Genomic DNA, 21028 nt, shown 5'->3' with positions numbered 1-21028 from the left:
GGCATACCAACCCGGATGCTTGTAATAATTCCTCTTCAATAGATGATGTTAAGACTTCAACGTTCATAGGTGTTTTTACTGCTTTACCCTTTTCCTTAGTTTATTCCAATTTTGTTTGGACAATTGTATCAATTTTTTGTTGTAGTTGTGCATCATGTCTGATGTCTCACAAAACTTCCAGCTAATTGATTCCTGGTGAGAAAGTAAAAGTATATTTCTGACTCTAAGATTCCTTACAGCTAGACCTCTTAGCCAAATCTATAAAAGGGAGTGATAAACCAACCTTGAAAGGTTGTAGGTATAGTGAAACTTCTCTTTATTCCTCGTATTCTTCATCAGAGAGGGGGGTTATGATATCTACAGATGGTTGGAGAAACCACCATGGAATCAGAATTAATGAATTGGATTGTCGATGTAATTATTCAAAGATTTGGTCAACTATCAGTTGATAAGGTAGCTCTTGAGGGTCTACCTCTGCAATGTTGTTGTACCATACTTTATTTGCATCAAGGCATAATTGTATATGTGAGGTGGCTCAAAATGCCTGTTGAACATGTTGTGGAGCCCTCCATTTATTTGAAATTTCCTTTACATTGGGAACCAGTTTCTAAATAACTCATGGGGACCCAAAGGGTGGGGTTTCACCAACCATCCATGTGAGAAAATTTTAAAATTTTCCATTAGGGGAGTCATTTTCTTAGTAAAATTCATCTCCCCGACTAGTGGATTGTGCTCCATAGCTATCCCAAGGACTAAGGAAGGAAATCAAATGTACTTACAAAAATTCTGACATTCTTGGTGGTTGGTCTTGACTAAATCGACAACATGTTTTTCCCAATTGTAATTTTTTCCTTACTTTTTCATTTCTCCAATGGCTTCGAGCATAGCTAACTTGAAATCTGATGCTCTTCCTGCTAGTGTGAGACATAGGGCTACAAAATGCAAGCCAACTTAATAAGTGGATCCTGGACTTGTCCAATTTTATCCCCTTGGAGTTCTTCATTGTCAATCCTCCTGTGAATTCATGAATCCACTTGTTGATGTTGACTATTTTGGGAACTTTCTTGCCCTTGTATGGATGTCCTATGATCTAGATGAAATTTGGTGAGACTGACACAGGTTCTCTGGGCCATAACTTTCCATTATGATAATGACTAACCATGAAATTTGTAGTTTCTTCCTTCAATCCCTGCAAGTCCATGACTAGAGGGGCACTAAGGATGTCACAGATTCCACCTTTTTGTAGTAACTCAGAATGTAAATTCCATTTCCCATTTGGTTTCTCCCATTTGAGGAAATATTCTCTATGCTTCTCCTAGGATAGCTCGCCCATCTTCACCTACTTTGTTTTATAAATTCTCAGTTCAAGCTTATTTTTTCCAAATAGGTCGGATCTCTCTTTCATCCCGAGTTCGAATGTGATATCTTCATCCTCAAAATGAACTTTTTTCTTCAACATTTTGAAATATATTTCCAATTCTTCCATTCTCAAGAAATCTAACAACTTAGAATAGGAAATTATAAGGCTAGGGATGTCTGGTATTTTTTCAAGATCACAATCCACACTTGCCAAAATTTCTAGAAGAATATTGGGCAAGCTCACTAGTTCACTCATTATTATACAATTTGAATTTATTGCGCCCTGATTTTCACTTACATCAACCTCTATCACTTGCCCCATCGTGCTATGGTTGGAATTTCCAATGCCATTCAGCTCATGCAGTTTTCATGCCCGCCACCTACTTCGTACATCGTTAAATGATTGAATCATGATTTGGGGTGACAGGGGACGTGATTCCAGTGGTGATATGACTTTTCAATTATGTGATGTATGGTGATTAGACTCCTTCATTCAATTGTTTTGATTTTTAACTCTTGATTTTTTTCTTTTGTGGCCTGTTATATCAACCTTGTGTGAATGATATATGTTTTTAACTTCCTTTATGATATTACTTGTTGTCATCAAATTTCTCCTCTCTTCTCGATCACTTTTCCTGTCCAGGTGCTCAATATGACCACGTACCATCGAGTAGTTTTTCGGTTATTGATATGACTTCTTCTTTGTTCCTTAGATCTACATGTTAGGTCAATTTTTTTTTATAATGATCTCTAACAGTATTCTATTATTTCATTTTGATGTTGATATCAGTCTGTATTCTTTTGAGCTATGTTATTTAAAAGATTACATAGATCCATTTCTTGGTCCATGTTTCTAACACATTTGCCTAATTGATCGATGATTCTCCTTTTTAATAGTTCTCCCACTTCTAATTTGATTACCTGTTACTAATTTATAACCGCTTTTAAAATAAACTTACTAAATCTTGATTAAGAAGAAAAAACACTAATTTACAAGCAATTTGGTTAGTTATCCCACCACAATGTAGTTTTCAAGATAACCCATGTCCCTAGTGCCTCAAAGAGGTTTTCAACAGACACATGAAAAAGCTATGAAGAGTTATACTTTTACAGTCGGGCACTGTTAACAAGTGACTTGAACAAGTTCCCTTGTAATTTATTCAGTTGTATTGCTCCTAAAGTGCAAATATCCTCAATAGTGAAGGGTCCAAGCCATGCAATCTTTATTTTTTATGGTTTTCCCTTCATTCAAATGTCATATAATAGTACTAATTCTCTGAATTTTAGGTTCTTCATCTATAAATTCCTGTCATGCCAAGTGTTCTTTTGATTTTCATTGGCTTGTTGATGATGGAGTGCATGAAGTCGGTCTTCTTCTAAATGTTGCAATTGTTGGAATCATTAATTTTGCAGTTTTGTGTTGTATTTTAGTATAGTTGATACATTTACTACATTTGTTGAACCCTGAAATGGGACAATTGCTTCTTCACCGTAGACCAACTTGAAAGGAGTAGCTCCAGTCCACAATTTGTATGTTGTACGATATGCCCAGAGGATGGTTGGAACTTTTCATCCCAGTCATCTCTATCTAAGTTACAAAATTTTGTTAATCCTCTGTGCAAATTTTTATTGAATGACTCCACAACATTGTTTGCTTGTGGGTGTAAGAAATGGTCTTCCTATGCTCAATCATGAAATTCTACATTATTGTCTAAATTGTAGCATTTGAAAAATGTGTTCCTCTATCACATATTATGACCAGAGGACAGCCGAATAGTGTTACTATATTTTCATAAATAAACTTTGTTGTGACTTCCTTCATACATGATTCAACTAGTTTTCCTTCCGACCACTTTGTTAAATATTCAACTATTGTTATAATATACTTTGCACCAGAGCATTTATCCCTTCTAGGAAAGGGTCTGACAAAGTTGATCTCCTAAATCTCAAAAGGTAACGATGGAAGAATCAATTTCAATGGCATATAAATTTTTGGTAACAGTTTCCTATACCTTTGATATATGTCACACTTTTTCACTTTTCATTTGACAATCTCAAAATAATGTTGGCCACCATAATCCTAGTTACAGATCTTCCCTGTAGTCATAGCTCCTTAATAATGTCCGCCAACTCCTGCTTTATGCACTCTGTTAATAATATCTTCCCTTTTATTCTCTAAAACACATCGCTTAAGTACCTCATCAATTCCAACCTTGTCTAATTAACCATTTATCAATGTAAATGGTGCCACTTTAATAGCAAGATTCTTTTTATTTTTTTCAGAAGATCCTTCATGTGCCTTCCCTATGTGTAAAAATTCTACAATGTCAGCAAGTTTTGTAGGGATTGGTTCACCTCTAAAAAAATGTGCATCTAGAATATCATCTTCAACGTATGCCAGTTCCTCTCCTATTTCTAGTCGTGACAGATGATCAGGCCCGACATTGTTTTTACCAAGTCGAATTATCACTTCAAATTCAAACTCCTATAATAGTAACAACCACTGACATATTATTCCTTGATGTACTGGTTTATTAACAAGATACTTCATCGCTTGATGATTAGTATAAAATATAAATGGATTCGCTAGGAGGTAGTGAAATAACTTCTACAATGCAAAGATCATGGCTAAATATTCTCTCTGTTGTCAAATAATTTCTTTTAGCTTTATTAATTTTATGACTGACATGCATTCAGATGGTATATCGACTCGTTGTCTGGTTATGTCGATACTACCCCAACTGCTACATTTGATGCATCGACATGCACATCAAACTTTTTGACCAGTTGACGAACTTGAATATAGGCGTCTCAACTAGTTTCTTTTTAAATAACTGGAACGACTCTTCACACTTCTTCGACCAATTGAATTGGACATCCTTTTTGAAAAGTTCATGTATAGGAAATTTGATATCATAGTAATTCGTTATGAATATTTTGTAGTTTACCGTACGACCCAAAAATATTTTAATCTACTTTTGATTCACTAGGGGCTTTAAATCCAAGATTAATTTGATTTTTTCCATGTTGAATTTTATCCCTTCTTTTGATACTGCATGTCCCAGTAGTATTCCTATAGGTGTTGCAAAGATACATTTTTTTATATTCAATGATAAAGAAAAGTCATGTATCTCTCCAACATCAGCCTAAGCCATTAAATGTGATCCTTGAGCAGTGTGTAGACTATTGAATCAACAAAATAAATTTCCAGTGTTTTATAAATATATTCCTGAAAAGCGTAGACTACAATCCTTAAAAATATTGTTGGTGCAATTTTTAGGCCAAAGGTCATTACTCGATATGCAAAGGATCCAAATTGGGTGACAAATGGTATTTTCTCAATCTTCTTCTGCAATTGATACTTGATCGTATCATGAGAAGCCGTGTAAAGAAATAACATTCATGCCCTGCGACTTCATTTATGATTTCATCAACAAATGGAGTGGGAAATGGATCAGTTATCATCATTTTATTTATTCTTTTATAGTGTACACATATGTGCAACCTAGTTGGGTTGTTCTTTTGAGTTTTCACAACCATAGGACACTCCCATTCTGATTTTTCTATTGGATAGATGATGTCAGGTGACTACCATCCCCTATATTTATTTTTTAATGATATGCTTGTATTTATGTGCAAGATTATAAGGTTTCTTCTTGATATGCTTGGCTCTTGGAATGAGGTTTATTTTCATCTCTCCCACTTCTTTTACGAGTCCTTTCAGGTTTTTATAATCATGGGAAAACATATACTGATATTCTTTTAGTAAGTCGATGAATTTTGTTATTTACTTATCCGACCAATAGGTACTGAATCGAGCAATCTTTGGTCGATCATCGTTTGATATGTCGACTTATTTTATTTTAATTTTTTCATCCATCTAGTTAGGGGCCTTTGACTCATCGAATTACAAGTCTTCGACTTTCACCTCTTGATAAGTAGGTGGAAAATATGCTTTGTTAGGCTTCTCGACTTCATGTTTTTCAAGTTTGTACATCGAATTTAGTCTTTAATGATTTTTAAGGATGGTCCTTCTTCCAACAAAAGCTTTGGCCAAGCACATAATCTTCTTCCATTTCTAGTCGACTCGCCGAACTATGATCTGATGCACACGATACATAGTTGCAAGTTGATGATAAGTCAACTCCTAGTTCTTGATTGGATTTGTCAATAAAAATTTTCCTTCTGAAATCTTTTATTTGTTGGGTTGCATCGATTGGTTCTTGTTCTTCTGGTCAAAACTCAAAATCATTAATAAAATTTTCTTTTAACTCTTTCCATTGTAGATATTTTCCACGAGCTTCTTCTAATTTGTACCACTTGTTAGGAAATTCATCTAAAGTGTTTGGAAACATATGGGGCCAGACTCTTTTTCCTTGGTATCTGATTCTACATCATTTCGACTCACAATTTTGTATATGAAGGACTAGGTCTTGTCCAAGGCTAAATATTGGGACATTTGCTTGTGCTGAGAGTTTACGACATCAAACCATTCAATAAAATACATCGTTGTTTTCGTCCATGTTTGGAGTCACGATGAGTGGGTATCCCACCATCTTGCTACTTGGATTGTAAAGGTTTGTACCAGATTTTGCATTCTACTATGTTCTTTGATGGCTTTGGTTACTTGTTCAAGGTGATTGACAATGGAAGCATATTCCTTAAATCTAATCATACAACTAGAATCTTGTTTTATGTTGAAGGGTAGTAGTGATGTTATTTCACTACAAGTTTTTTCTTTAAGTATACATATTGTTTTGATAGAATAGAAAGATCAGACTTTTTTTGTTGGTATTGCCACAAGTGTCCAACATTCTTTTACTTTTGATTTGTAATTTTCGACTTTCCTTTCATAAATCTTTGTGTCGGAATTCTATCCAATAGAAAGAGGGAACCCGTTAAAATTTCCCCAAATAAATTGGGTTCCACGCTGTCCCTATCTTCTTGTAGTACTTGATCTAACCTTCTTATTTATGTGCATTATTCCCATGGTTAGACCCATAGTTTTCCTTCACGTGGATCCATTTGAATGATAATCTTTTTATTTTTTTCCTTTCAATTTAATTCTATCTTTTTCTAATGAAATATTTTCTTTCATTCTTCGATCCTAAGGTATGCCGACTAGTGCAAGATATGTTGGAATGCAATCAAATAAGTTGATGACCTCAAAGAAACTGTCATCGAAATTGCCATGATTGATGTTCTTACTTGTCTAAAAGTTATGATCAGTTCAATAAATCTTTGATCTGCAAGCTTAAGATAATTGGTCATTCTTTGTAGAGATGGATTTACGTGTTAATCCATGTTTCACGAGGAAGAATATTATCTTGTGACCCAAAGTCGCCAACAATTTTTTTTTTCCATGTATATGTCTATCTCCAAGTCGAATTGGGGATCATGATCATCCATTTGTTCCCCTTGAAAAAGTTATTGCAATTTTTTGCATTTCACTTTATCGTCGTTACAATCTTTTAACATATTTAGAAGCTCCATTAGACATCCAACATAATGTTCTTCCTTCAACGGCTACAAGAATTATTCCATAATAGTATCCTTTGAAATTTTTTGTTTGTCAGCTTCATTTCTAAAAAAGTCGATCGCTCTTGACATTATATCATTTTGTGTCTGCATATACGAATATATGGTCATGTTTCTTCTTGATCGGATATTTTTTTAATATGAGCGTTATTATCTTTCCCTGTACCTAAGCTTGTAATGACATTAAGGTTTTTTGAATTTAAAATATCCTTCTTAGGGAAAATTTGTAGTAGATTCACAATTCTCTTATTTAACATTTTTTCAATGACTTTTGGGAAATCCTCTAAGTGATCCCCCAATCCACACATATTACAAAAGTGTAGGTCCTTTTTATCGTTCAAAGGGAAATTAGGGATTGTATGACCTTCTTTCCAACAAGTGAAATAATAAAATCTTCCTCGACCCCAACCTCATCCCTCACAGCAACCATTATATGCTCCCCATCGACCGCCATATCCTTCTCATCCATTTCCTCTTCCACCTTGCATTGGAGCCTCATTATAATGATTAGCTACTTGAGTATGGTATACGACATGATAATTCGGTTTATTTTTCCCATTGAGCTTCAATCAATTCCTACATTGAATGGCTATTAGCTTTACAGGTAGCACATCGTTTTGGTTTAGAATTGTGAAGTTTATATTGGAAATCCTTAGTACTATGGTTCAACAATGTTTGGCATATGCCGCAATATACATCAGATTGTATTCGTCGAACATCTTGATCAAAATAGTCAGTGAATTTGTAATTTTCCTTAGTGCATCCCTCAGTTCTACAATTAATACACCATATATTATTCTTTTGAAATGATAATTCCATTAGTGAATTTGTAATTGCTTAAATTTTTCTTCAATCTTATTATCAGTCGATGGGTTAGTCAATTTTCCTTCGTCGTTTGTTTCAATTCATTGGGCCAATTTGAGGGCTTCTTCACAAGTCTTAAATTCATGCATCCTCAAAGGTCCATGGATCTTTTGAAGCAATCCATCAACATACCATTGGACTAGTAGGCTTTCGTCAATAATATATGGAATTTGAATTAATAAATCTTTAAATCTTTTATCATATTCATGTACGGGTGCATTCAGTTGCTGCTTAATTTCCTTTATCTTTTGAGCTGCTAAGTGTTTTACATATTGTACCTTAAAGAAAGTAATAAATTTGGTTTTGATTTTGTCTGATTTTCAATGAAATTCATAAACCAAGCGAGTGCCCATTTCCTTAGGGCAGTGGAAAACTAATCCATTTGTCTGTCTTCATCCGTATTATCATTTGCAAACCAAAAATTATTGCAGACAAACCAATGCTTCTTAGGATCTTCATATCCCTCATAGAAGGGAATATTATTTAATCCCATTTTATTTTTCAGAGGTTTAGCTTTTCCAGTTTCTCCAAGATTACTTGTCTAGTTGTTGTCGATAGTTCATAGGACTAGCTGATTATTTGAAGGTGTACTACTTTCTTGTTTATCAACTTTATCTTCAAGGAATGACTCATCAGTTTGATAGGCCCTATCTATATACTCAGTTAACCAACTTACTCTGAGTTGTGACTCTTCGCCATATACGTTTGTATTTTTTATTTACTCGGGAGATATTAATTGCTGCAGGGGGGCATGATCGTGAGATTTATAAGCTGGCATCTGTATATCTTCATTTTCTTTATTACCGTTTCATGTTTGGTTTTCAACGGGGCATCCAATTTCAAGCTGACTATTAAAATTATGCATAAACATTGTCGCGAACATCATCAAAGAACCTTACTTTAATATGCTCAATATATGTTCTCTCTTCAATTACTCGTTCCTCGCAAAATTCATCAACAATCATTTCGAGCCACTCTTACAAGTTTGTTCGACCGTTGTTTGACAATTTCAATAATTGTCACGCATCAGTTTCTGATTTTCTCATGAGAAATCTAGTCAAGGAATATTTTGATCTCCGTCGTAGCTCCTTCAATAAAATTTTCATGCACTTTTATAAAGAAATTAGGCCTCACTTTTGTTATTGACAATTTGTTTCTTCTCATCTAATTCTTCAGGTAATTATTAATTTTTGTCTCCCACCGTTGTTGTATCTCTTCCAAAGTTAACATGTATGCATGCATATTCTTAAGACTCAAGTCCAATACTACTAGAAAAGAAACCATTTTTGTAATCTAGGGAAAATAAATCATATTTACTAGTAGTAAGGACAACAAGTGACAAAATAACAATGTACATAAGCAAATAGAAAAGAGAAGAGACACAAGTAGTCGAGAACCAACAGAAACACACTTTTATTATGTATCTCTTAAAGCCAAATGGAACCAATACATTGATACATTCATGGATATATATACCTTGTGGACACAGTTACATCAGTTTAACTGTCTGAACTGACTCAACTTAACTAACTTGGTCGTTGACTTGGCAAAGTTGGTGACCGACTTACAATGTTATTTTTTGACTCCAATAGTTAACTAGCCTCTCCAACAGATGAACATAAATTGATGTCACAATGTGATAAACAAATATTAATGGCACAATGTAATAAATAAAAAATAAGCATCATAATGTGAGGAACAAAAATCAATGTGAAAAGTAATGAACAAAAATAAATCTCGCACTATGATGAACAAAAATTGACATTGCATGTGATGAACAAAAATTGACATCGCATGAGATGAACAAAAAATGGCATCCCAATGAGAAAATCAAAAATTGATGTCGCATGTCATGAACTAAAATCCCCAATGAAATGTTATGAACAAAAACTATTGTTTCAATGTAAAAAATAAAAAATGCCGTTGCAATATGACAAAGAAATAATAATTTCATAACATGACGAAGAAAATTTGACATTGCATGTTATGAACAAAAATCAGCATCACAATGTGATGAATATAAATTTGATACCACAATGTGACATCCATATCTTAGGGTTAAAATGTGATAATTTCGTAATGTTTATCCATGGCCAACATAGCCAAACATGGTCAAACATAGTCTTCATTATTAGACATGTTCAAACATGGTCAACATGGTCAAACATGGTCACAATATCTCACTGTCAAAATGGTCAACCATAGTCAACATCATCACATTTGTCATAGTTAGTGTAGTCAACCACAATCAACCATAGGAACATAGTCAACATAGGCAACATGATCAACCATAATTAACCATAATCAACCATGTCAAACATGGTCACAATGTCATAATGTTCGAACATAGTAAGAAATGGCCAAATATGGTTATACAATGTTAATAGTCAAACATCTTCAAACATTTTCAAACATGTTTGATTGGAATATATCCACCACTTTAATGTGGTTGACATAGATGACATGGTCAACCAATTTGAACATGGTCAAACCTTGCTTAGCCATGGTCAACATGGCCAACATAGTCAACCAATCTTAGACATGGGAAAACCATGCTCAAGCATGGTCTACATTATCACCCATAGTCAACCATGGGAAACATGATTGGCCATCGTCAACCATGCTCAACATGGTTAAACAAGTCAACATGGTCAACCATATTCATCTATCACTAAATGTTCACAGCCATGGTCAACCATTTTCACCCATAGATTAACCACAAACAAACATGGTGAACAAGTTTAACCTCAGTCAATCATATTCAACCATGGTTGAACCAAGTCAACAAGGGTTAAACATGGTCATCCATGAACATCCATGTTCAACCACTTCGTCAATTATAATATTCATCTATAATTAAACATTTCATACCATGGTTAACCATGTTCACCTATAATCAACCATAGTTAACCATAGTCATTTATGCTCTTATAAACTCATCCATGGTCAAACATGGATTAGAAGTTCAACCATAGTGAACCATGTTCAACCATGGTCAAGCTAGCTCAACAATGGTCGACCCTTATTACGCATGGTGTAGCATCGTCACTAATGGTAAATCCTTATTAGCCCTTGGTCAATTATGGCGAATGATGGTAATTCCTCATCAGCCTTTTCAACCATGTGGCCAACATTCTCAACTGTGGTTGACACATCATTAGTCGTGGTCAATGATAGTCAACCATGCTCAGCCATATTCAATCATGTTCAAACCTCAACCCTTAATGGTTAACCATGGTCAAACTTCATCAACCATAACTTGACCATATCTAACCATAGTAAACTGTATTCGACCAAATTCAACCATAGTAAACCGTATTCAACCAAATTCAACCATAGCCAACCTTATTCAAACATTGTCAACAATGATCAAACACAGTCTCCTTAGTCAACCATGTATACCATGATCATCCATAGTCAATATGGTCAACCATAACCAACATGGTTAGCCATATTCATCTTTAATTAAATGTTGAAAACCAATGTCAACCGCGTTAACCCATAGTCAACTAAAGTTAACCATCAACAATAATGTTGAAACAAGCTCATTCAACCAAACATGGTTAAACATAGACAACATGTTCAACCATAGTCAAGCATGTCCAACCATGGTCAAAGCAACTGAACAATAGTCAACCATGGTTACCACGGTCAACCATATTTAACCATAGCTGACCATGGTCAACCCTTGTCACCCATGGTTACCAATGGTTAACACTGATCCACCCATGATCAACCTTGGTTACCATGCTTATCCGTGGTTACCAATGGTTAATAGTCATCTACCCATGGTTAACCATTATCAATCTTCATCAATGATGTCAACCATCATCAACCATGATCAACCATAATTAGCCATAATTAACCATAGTCAACCCTCAACAACCATGTTTAACCATGCTTAGCTCTTTGTTGTCACCCTGAAGACAGTTCCTTGTTGCACGAAACAAGTGCTCGAGACATCCATAAAACTGATCAAGATTTTTAAAACAGGTGGCCGGAGGGATTAACCATGAGAGATTGCAACAAATGGTCTAATTCAAAACCCTAGCCTTCAAAACTAGAATGGCCAGAAATAATGAGTGTTTCAGACTCCTTAAACTAAAGAAGTGGTTGTGCAAAAAAATAAAGCAGGCATATTTTGAACCCATGTTGATTCAAAATCTGAATTCAAATCTCTACAGAAAGAATCACGAAAGATTAAGAGTTATGAAAGAATTCCCAACATGGTGGAGCGCTTATTAGGATTCTTCAAATCATAAAAGTGGGTACCATTCAACGTAAATTCACAATCATAACTGGAAGAAATATGTTGCTACATTACACACATACTAGTAGTGGAAAACATTGATAGAATGGTGATACCACATGAAAAGAAGCAAAACCTGCAACTGTACCCAATGCTGGAATCAAAGATGATTTTTATTTACTAGCTTCTTGAGAGATTACATTACATAGTCTCATGATTTCGCAAACGTTGAACCTTTACAATATCATGATTTCCACTTGTAATCCTCCTCCTAACCTAACTTACTAACTAACAGTGTTAATCGGTTCCACAAATTGATTTTAGGCACAATTATTAAAATTCCCTCTCTTTTAAAAACATTTGAAAATAAAATATTGTATATATATTTCATTGAATACAATGTCCTTTAAAACAAAACTCCCACACTTGTAAATATTTGGAATACCCATGTTTAAATATTTGGACCTCTAAATCGAAATGAAGTTAGTGCGGGCCCTATGTAAAACCGCTTTCCGCCCCCGGGACCACCCATAGTAGTTAATGTGGAACTTCACAGGAGTGATGTCGGGCTGAATATTCACCATTGATTTCTTAGTGGGCAGTTTATATATACCGTCTTGCGAGACCACATTTTTGGTTAAACTTCGAGCATCTTGACCCACCGTGGTCGCATTGGATTGGAGCAATAGTGCTATGAATTGTCGATTTCCTTGAAGGACCTACTAGAACATATATCTTCAGGTTTAAACTGGTCATTAATATTTGGTAAATAATGTTCTTGATCGAAGAATGATGGTGGGTATCTCCTAGAGATGGATCAAAACTAATAGATACAATCCAGAGATCATAGAGACAAGCAGCAATGTACTTTCCTCCGGAGTTTCTTTGATTACCAACTGAGAAAAACTACCTTTACTTATGTTGAAACGAATTCATAAATACCACAATCATCACCATTGATCATTCCTTGCCATTTACACACTTCTCAAGGTCAACATGTATAGTTTGAGTCGAATTATATGTCGTATCAAATTGAAAGTCTGATTTCTCTATTTCGTAAGATCGCTCTACTTCATTGCTACATGGAAGTAGTTTTTCTTTTCCCTTTGTTTTCACATTAGCAACCATATGAGTGCTTCCCTTCTCAAATTCAATGAGAATAGCATATACAGGCATGTCTGTTGGTACCCTCGGCATTCTCCTTATTGAAATAGCACTGTCAAGGGTCTCTGTTTCAGGACGAATTGTTATAAAGGCATTTCGCCAAGAGAAGTTTTTGGACTTCCTGAATATACAGGAATACGACTTTGGCCTCATACCAAAATATTTCCCATTCCTTCCCAATCTATATTTAAATCTGCATCCAAAGAAAAGGTTGACTTAATGGGTGTCGTAGCTTCCTCAACAGTTTTCTTAGTGAGATCAAGTGCTCTACTTATAATAGTCATGTGATAGCTCCCCTCCTTTACCTGCCTCTTGTTTGTGAATTGAAACAAGAGCCTTCAATTGTTTTTTTCATGCTCAGATGGTGAGATGGTGACTAGTTATTTTTAGGTATTGTAATGCAAACAACTTTTCTCTCCTTAGGTTTATGGGTTGAAACCATCCTAAGATCAATGATACATGAAGAAGATAGGTTTTCTTTCTTCAATAAAGAATGTGCTTTTTGGGGCTTACAATGTTCTAATAATATAAAGTAGGAAATAATAATTTTGATGTGTAGAGGAAAATAGATAACAAAGTTGATAAGGAAAAACAAAGATTCCTAGAAAAAAATCAAAGTCTGATACCTGGATTTTATATGTTGTTTCCTCATTTTCTTGCTAGCAAAATTTATTTTCTAATGAAGTATTTGTCAGTGGAATCGCAACCAATATTAGTATCCAAATGTTGTTCACATTCAAGAAATAGATCTCAATACTCACGGAAAAATAACTTTGCATCTTTGTTCCCCGGCAATGGCGCCAAAAGATGTTATCACCCCAAAGAAAGTTCATGGCTACAGGGAACCAGTGCTCGGGACATCCATAAAAAGGATCAAGATTTTTAAAACAGGTGGTTTGAGGGATTAACCATGAGATCTTGCAATAAATGGTCTAATTCAAAACCCTAGCCTTCAAAGCTAGAATGGCTAGAAACAACCACTGTTGTAGACTCCTTAAACTGAAGAAGTGGTTTTGTAGAAAAATAAAGAAGGAAGATTTTGAACCGAGGCAATCAAGAATCTGAATTCAAATCTTTGTAAAAGGAAAAGCGAAAGATTACAAAGTATGAAGGAATTCCCAACATGGTGGACCTCCTATTAAGATTATTAAAATCGTGAAAGTGAGAACCATTTAGCTTAAATTCAAAATCATAACTTAAAAAAAATCTACTACTACATTACACACATACTAGTAGAGAAAAAAAATGACAAAATGGTGATACCACATAAAAAGAAACAAAACCTGCAACTGTACCCAATACTAGAATAAAATCTTATTTTTATTTACTAGCGTCTTCATAGATTACGTTACACAATCTCATTATTTTGCAAACGTCGAACCTTTACAGTATCTTGACTTTCCACTTTTATTCCTTCTCCCAACCTAACTGAATAACTATCTTAATCAGTTAGACGAATTGATTTTGAGCACAATCATTAAACTGCCCTCTCTTTTAAAAAAGATTTACAAAAAAAATATTATATATAAATATCATTGAGTATAATGTCCTTTAAAAAAAACTCTGAACACTTGAAAATATTTGGAATACCCATGTTTAAATATTTGGACCTATAAATCGAAATGAAGTTAGTGCGGGCAACATGTAAAACCTCTTTCCACCCCCGGGACCACCCATAGTAGTTTCTAGAACTTCAAAGGAGTGATGTTGGGTTAAATATTGGCCACTGATTTCTTAGTGGGTAGTTTAGACATACCGGCTTGCGAGACCACATTTTGGGTTAAACTTCGGCCCCACCAGGATCGCATTGGGTTGGAGCAAGAGTGCTATGAACTATCGATTTTCTTGGGGGGATGCTACAACATATATCGTCAGGTTTGAAACAATCATTGATATTTTTTAAAGAATGTTCTTGATCGCAGAATGATGGCGGATATCTCTCAGAGATGGATCAAACCTGATAGATACAATCCAAAGATCATAGACGCAAGCAGCGATATACTTTCCTATGAAGTTTCTTTGATTACCAGTTGAGAAAAACTTCATTTACCTCTATTGAAGCAAATTCAGCAATACCACAATCATCACCATCGATCATTCCTTGTCATGCCCACCATTCTCAAGGTCAACATGTATAGTTCGAGTCCAATTATATGTTGTATCAAATTGAAAGTTTGGTTTCTCTATTTCGTAAGATCGCTCTGCTTTATTGCTACATGGAAGTAGTTTTTCTTTTCCTTAGTTTTCACAACAGCTACCATATGAGTTTTTCCCTTCTTAAATTCATTGATAATAACATATACAAGCATGTCTAGTTGTACCCTCGGAATTCTCCTTATTGAAACAACATTGACAAGGGTCTCTGTTTCAGGATGAAATGTTATAAAGGCATTTCGCCAAGAGAAGTTTTCGGGACTTCCTAAATATACAGGAATATGACTCTGGCCTCATACCAAAATATTTTCCATTGCTTCCCAATCTAGATTTGAATCTGCATCCAAAGAAAAGATTGTGTAAGATTTTTGAGATACACAGATCTAGATCTGCAAAACAATAAACAAGCTTGCAAGAGAAGGAAGGAAGCGAGAAAGAATTGAGAAAAGAATGAAAATTGATTCTACAATATTAGTTTTAGAATAAATACATAAAAGCAACTAAGTTAAGCTTAGTTGTACATGCAATAACTAAAGCTAACTAAAGCTAAGTGTGCTTTATCTTATGTTAATGTGTACATGTGCCACATGCAAGCAATAAGTTAACTGGAGCTAATCTAGGTGCATGTACACCAACACAGCTAGTCTAAGTGCATGTACACCAACACCCCCCTTAAGCATAACTTAGGTGAGTGTGATGCAAAATGAATGAGTCCCGGCAACACGGCCATTTTAGGTACCCATATACAATGCATAAAAAGGACGAAAGAGGGAAAACCCAGTGGGAAGAAAACCCCCCCTCAAAAGTAGAGAAAAGACAACTGCTAGGCAGTCGTGTCCTTCACCCCGAGACGATCTCGCAGGAAGCGAAACTTCTGCTCAGTGAAAGTCTTGGTGAAGATGTCAGCAATCTGCTCGAAACTAGGACAGTACTGAAGATCGATGATCCCATCATGAATGAGTTCTCTAATGAAGTGCATGTGGATCTCGATGTGTTTGGTACGCTGCCGCTGCACTGGATCTCTGCAAAACTTTAGCGTACTTTGATTATCGCACCAGATGACAGTTGGATGATGGAAACTAATCCCAAGCTCAAATAGGAAATGTTGTAGCCAAATTGCCTAAATAGTGGCATTGACTGCTCCTCTATACTCGGCCTCTGCTGATGATAAAGCAATGGCAGCCTGCTTCTTACTTGACCAACAAATTGGGCCGGATCCCAAAATAAGTACATAACCGGAAGTAGACTTGCGATCAATGGTGTCGACAGCCCAGTCTGAATCTGTGAACCCGATGAGATTCAAAGAACAATTGGCTGCATAATGAATCCCATAGGTGATTGTCCCCTGGACATATCGAAGGATGCGCTTTGTAGCATTCCAATGTAACTCATGTGGCTCCTGCATGTATCTGGAAACTGCTCCGACAGCATAGGAGAGATCAGGACGGGAGTGAGTGAGATAAAGAAGACTTCCCACAAGATGGCGATACAATGTGCAATCAACCAATGGTGTGTCTTTGCCATTCTCAAGCTTTATCCCTGATAAGAAAGGTGTGGCTGCTGGCTTACAGTCACTCATGTGAAATCGTGCCAAAAGATCTTTGGCATATTTTGGTTGAGAAATGGTAATGCCAGAATCACGTTGATGGATCTCTAGTCCAAGGAAGAAATTTAGCAAGCACATGTCTGTCATAGAAAACCGCTTATGCAATGCAGTTTTGATGTTAGTAATGACAGAAGCGGAACTACCCGTTATCAAAAGATCATCTACGTAGAGTACTATGATCAACAAGGAGTCAATTTTCTTCAAAAAATAAACATTGGAATCAGATTTGCAGCGTACAAAATTTTGAGATAACAAATAAGAATCCATCTTTGCATACCATGCTCTAGGTGCTTGCTTGAGGCCATAGAGAGACTTCTTTAGTTTGCATACCAGAGATGAATTCTGCATGTATCCCGGTGGCTGCTCCATGTAGATTTCCTCCTCGAGATCACCATGAAGAAAGATATTCTTCACATCCATATGATGCACCTCCCATCCTCTTGCTGCTGCAATGGAGAGAGCTAGCCGAATGGAATCCATTTTTGCCACTGGAGAAAAAGTCTCATCATAGTCAACACCATGTACTTGCTGAAAACCTTTTGCTACCAATCGTGCCTTATAACGACTAACTTGGCCATTTGATGCTTTCTTGGTCCGGTAAACCCACTTGCATCTCACAAGTTTGCGATATGAAGGTAGCGGAACCAAATCCCAAGTCTGGTTCTCAATGAGAGAGTTATATTCCTCATCCATGGCGGCTTCCCATTCAGGATGCCCATTTGCTTCTGCATAAGTTTGTGGATCAGATCCATGCATCACATAAGCATGCATGGGCATGGATGGCTCCATAGCTAAGAGTGCTTGCGGATCTTCCTCAAACAGAGGGATAGAGGTAGGATCATCAAGGATATCACTCATGCTGCGCCATTTTTGTGTTGAAGGTGGTCGAGAATCTTCCGAACTACATGCAGAAGTATGATCTCGATGTTCAACAACTGGTGGTCTAACAGGGGTCACAGGAAAAGACTCATCTTCATCAGAATGTCGGTCTGAAGTTTCATCTGCATACTCATCAATGAGTGGTGATGAAAATTTGGTAACAAGTTCATCTACTGGTGCATGCGAAATATCTTCGTCAAACTTTACACTCCTTTCAATAAAGAGCTCTTCAGTGTGGATATCAAGCAATCTGTACCCTTTGACTTCATCAGAATATCCAACAAACATGCATGCTTTGCTTTGAGGCTCCAAAGCCTTTCTCTTCTCTAGAGGAATGCGGGCCCATGCTCGAGATCCAAAAATGCAGAAATGACTAACTTCAGGTTGCATGCCAGTCCAAGCCTCAAAAGGTGTTTTTCCAGTAACAGATTTATGAGGAGATTTGTTCTGGATGTATGAGGCACAATTAATAGCTTCGGCCCACAATTTCGACGAAAGAGATCTTGCATGCAACATGCAATTAGCCATCTCTTTCAAAGATCGATTTTTCCTTTCAGCCACGCCATTTTGCTGTGGAGTGTAAGGAACTGTATGCTGCAACTGTATGCCTGCTTCATCACAAAGATTCTTGATATCTTTGTTGACATATTCCGTCCCATTATCTGTGCGGAGTATTTTGATGCGTTTTCCAGACTGATTTTCCGCATGCGCTTTGAAAATCTTTAGATGTTGAAAAACTTCAGACTTGAGTTTCAAGAAGTAAACCCAAGTGAATCTCGTGTAATCATCTATAAATGACAACACATATCTTGCTTTGCTCATTGAAAGCACTGGAAATGGACCCATGAGATCACTGTGTACAAGTTCCAAAGGTGAAGAGGCTCTCCATGCATGCCCCTTCTCGAATTTTTCTTGTGGATGCTTTCCAAGAGCACATCCATTACAAACACCATCTGAAAATTCAATGGTTGGCAATCCTTTGACCATCCCTTGCTTACTAAGCTGTTGCATATATCTGAAATTCAAGTGCCCAAATCTCTCGTGCCAAATCCTACTTTCTTCATTTGCATGCGTAAGTAGCAAAATAGAATCCGATTGAGGAACAAAATTAGAAAATGTATACAGACGAGATTGATCATTTACCTTGCCAGATGCAATCTTCAAATTGGTTTGCATGTCATAAATGCTCACGGAATCTGGGGTAAATTCCACTTTCCTTCCGTTGCCTGTGTGTGTCATCTAATACACTGAGAGAAGATTCACAGAAAGCCTTGGAATATGCAAGACATTTTCAAAACTTCCATCTTCGAATTGCACTCTTCCTTGTCCAGTTGCTGCAACTGCAGAATTATCCCCCATGAGAATGGGAGGACCTGAGTATGCATGTAGAGAAGAAAAGGATTCCTTTGAAGAAGCCATATGATGTGAAGCTCCTGAATCGATGATCCATTCTTGTGGTGCAGAATGAAGAGCAATCAAAGCATGCCTGTTACCTCTTGGATCTGGTGCTTTTTCTCCAGACTTCTTCTTAGCATTCTCAGGAATGTGGTCTCCAAGATTGTGTTGCTGAAGTGTCCGCGCCATAAGATCTATAGTCTTCTTCACACATGCAGATTCAGGATGAAAACCACGGTGGCAATAATTGCACATTGATTGCCCTTTCATTCCTTTCCTTTCCTTTGAGCCAGATGATCCATCAGGGGGTTTTGGATGTCCTCCCTTACTTGGATCAGGATCCTTCTTCCCTTTTCCTTTCTGATGGTCTTTGGAATTTGCCTTTCCTTTTGCATGCATAGTAAGTGCATGCGCTTTGGAATTTTTAAGTGTGCCCATTTTGATGAGCTTATCTTGCTCATGCATCAAAGACTGAATAAAAGAATCCAGTGAGGGCATCTTCTAATCTGCACCAGTTGCAGATCTGACTATGTGGAATGTAGAGACGAATACTGCATACTCTGGACCAAGTTTTGATAGAATGGAAAGAATCAACTGCTTTTCTTGCTTGGATTTGTCGATCTCGCATCCTTTCAGCTGAACCAACAAGGCTTTATACCTTGTGAAAAAATCTTGAATGTTCTCAAAGTTTCTCGGATCTAATGAGTTTAACTCATTTTCGAGAATGTGACCTTGCATTTCATCCTGTTTTCCAAACAATTCTTCCAAAATTTTCCATACTTCATTTGGAGTTGAACATGATTCAACATGAAATAGCAGTTCCGGAGAAATAGATAAACATAGGATGCCAAAGGCCTCGTCCATGCGATTGAAATATCTTGTTTTCTCCATTGCCGATGTTGGTTCAACTTCCGTTCCCATGGTTATTCGAAATAAGCCTCTACTTCTGAGATGAAGTTGAATCTTTGGCTTCCATTCGAAATAATTATATGGAGTGAGAATTGCCGATTGTGGAAACTCCAATTTAGACTCCATTCTTTGTTGTTGCTTCAATCTTCTGAACCTGCAAATAAAATTGCTTGTGCACTGATTACAAATCCCTGTGCTCTGATACCATGTAAGATTTTTGAGATACACAGATCTAGATCTGCAAAATAATAAACAAGCTTGCAAGAGAAGGAAGGAAGCGAGCAAGAATTGAGAAAAGAATGAAAATTGATTCTACAATATTAGTTTTAGAATAAATACATAAAAGCAACTAAGTTAAGCTTAGTTGTACATGCAATAACTAAAGCTAACTAAAGCTAAGTGTGCTTTATCTTATGTTAATGTGTACATGTGCCACATGCAAGCAATAAGTTAACTGGAGCTAATCTAGGTGCATGTACACCAACACAGCTAGTCTAAGTGCATGTACACCAACAGATTGACTTAATGGGTGTCGTAGCTTCGTTGCAATGAAGGAACTTCGATACTGGATAGGAAATAAGGTAACAAATAAGTATAAGGATGTGCAAAAGCCGCAGAAAATTTTCACCAACAAAAAGTTCATGTTGTGAACATATCACTTGTGGAATGACCTCCCAAAAGCGAGGACAAAAATCACTGAGAAAATCACAGCAACTACAAAGCTGAAGATATTTTCCAAATAGACAAGAAAATCCTCCATTACCACGGCATTACATAAGAGCAGTGTCTCAAGAAGTTGATGTTGTTTTTTTACAACTGATAAGATGGCATCAGTTTCTCACAGTCCAAAACCCGAGTCACCTTCATCACTCATTCTCACCACTACTGAGAGTACTTGAACTACACGCCAT

At 36.4% G+C, this 21028-nt stretch overlaps 1 pseudogene; it reads right to left on the bottom strand.

Annotated features, from left to right (window-relative positions):
• Positions 1-12970: 12970 nt before the first annotated feature.
• LOC149262085 (DUF21 domain-containing protein At4g14240-like) lies at positions 12971-21028 on the bottom strand (annotated as a pseudogene).

The sequence above is a fragment of the Pinus tabuliformis genome, chromosome 6 (assembly GCF_031772625.1).
Source record: "Pinus tabuliformis cultivar Carrire ecotype Pingquan chromosome 6, CPIR1, whole genome shotgun sequence".
Taxonomy (NCBI): Eukaryota; Viridiplantae; Streptophyta; class Pinopsida; order Pinales; family Pinaceae; genus Pinus; species Pinus tabuliformis.
This window is presented reverse-complemented; position numbering and strand designations above follow the sequence as displayed.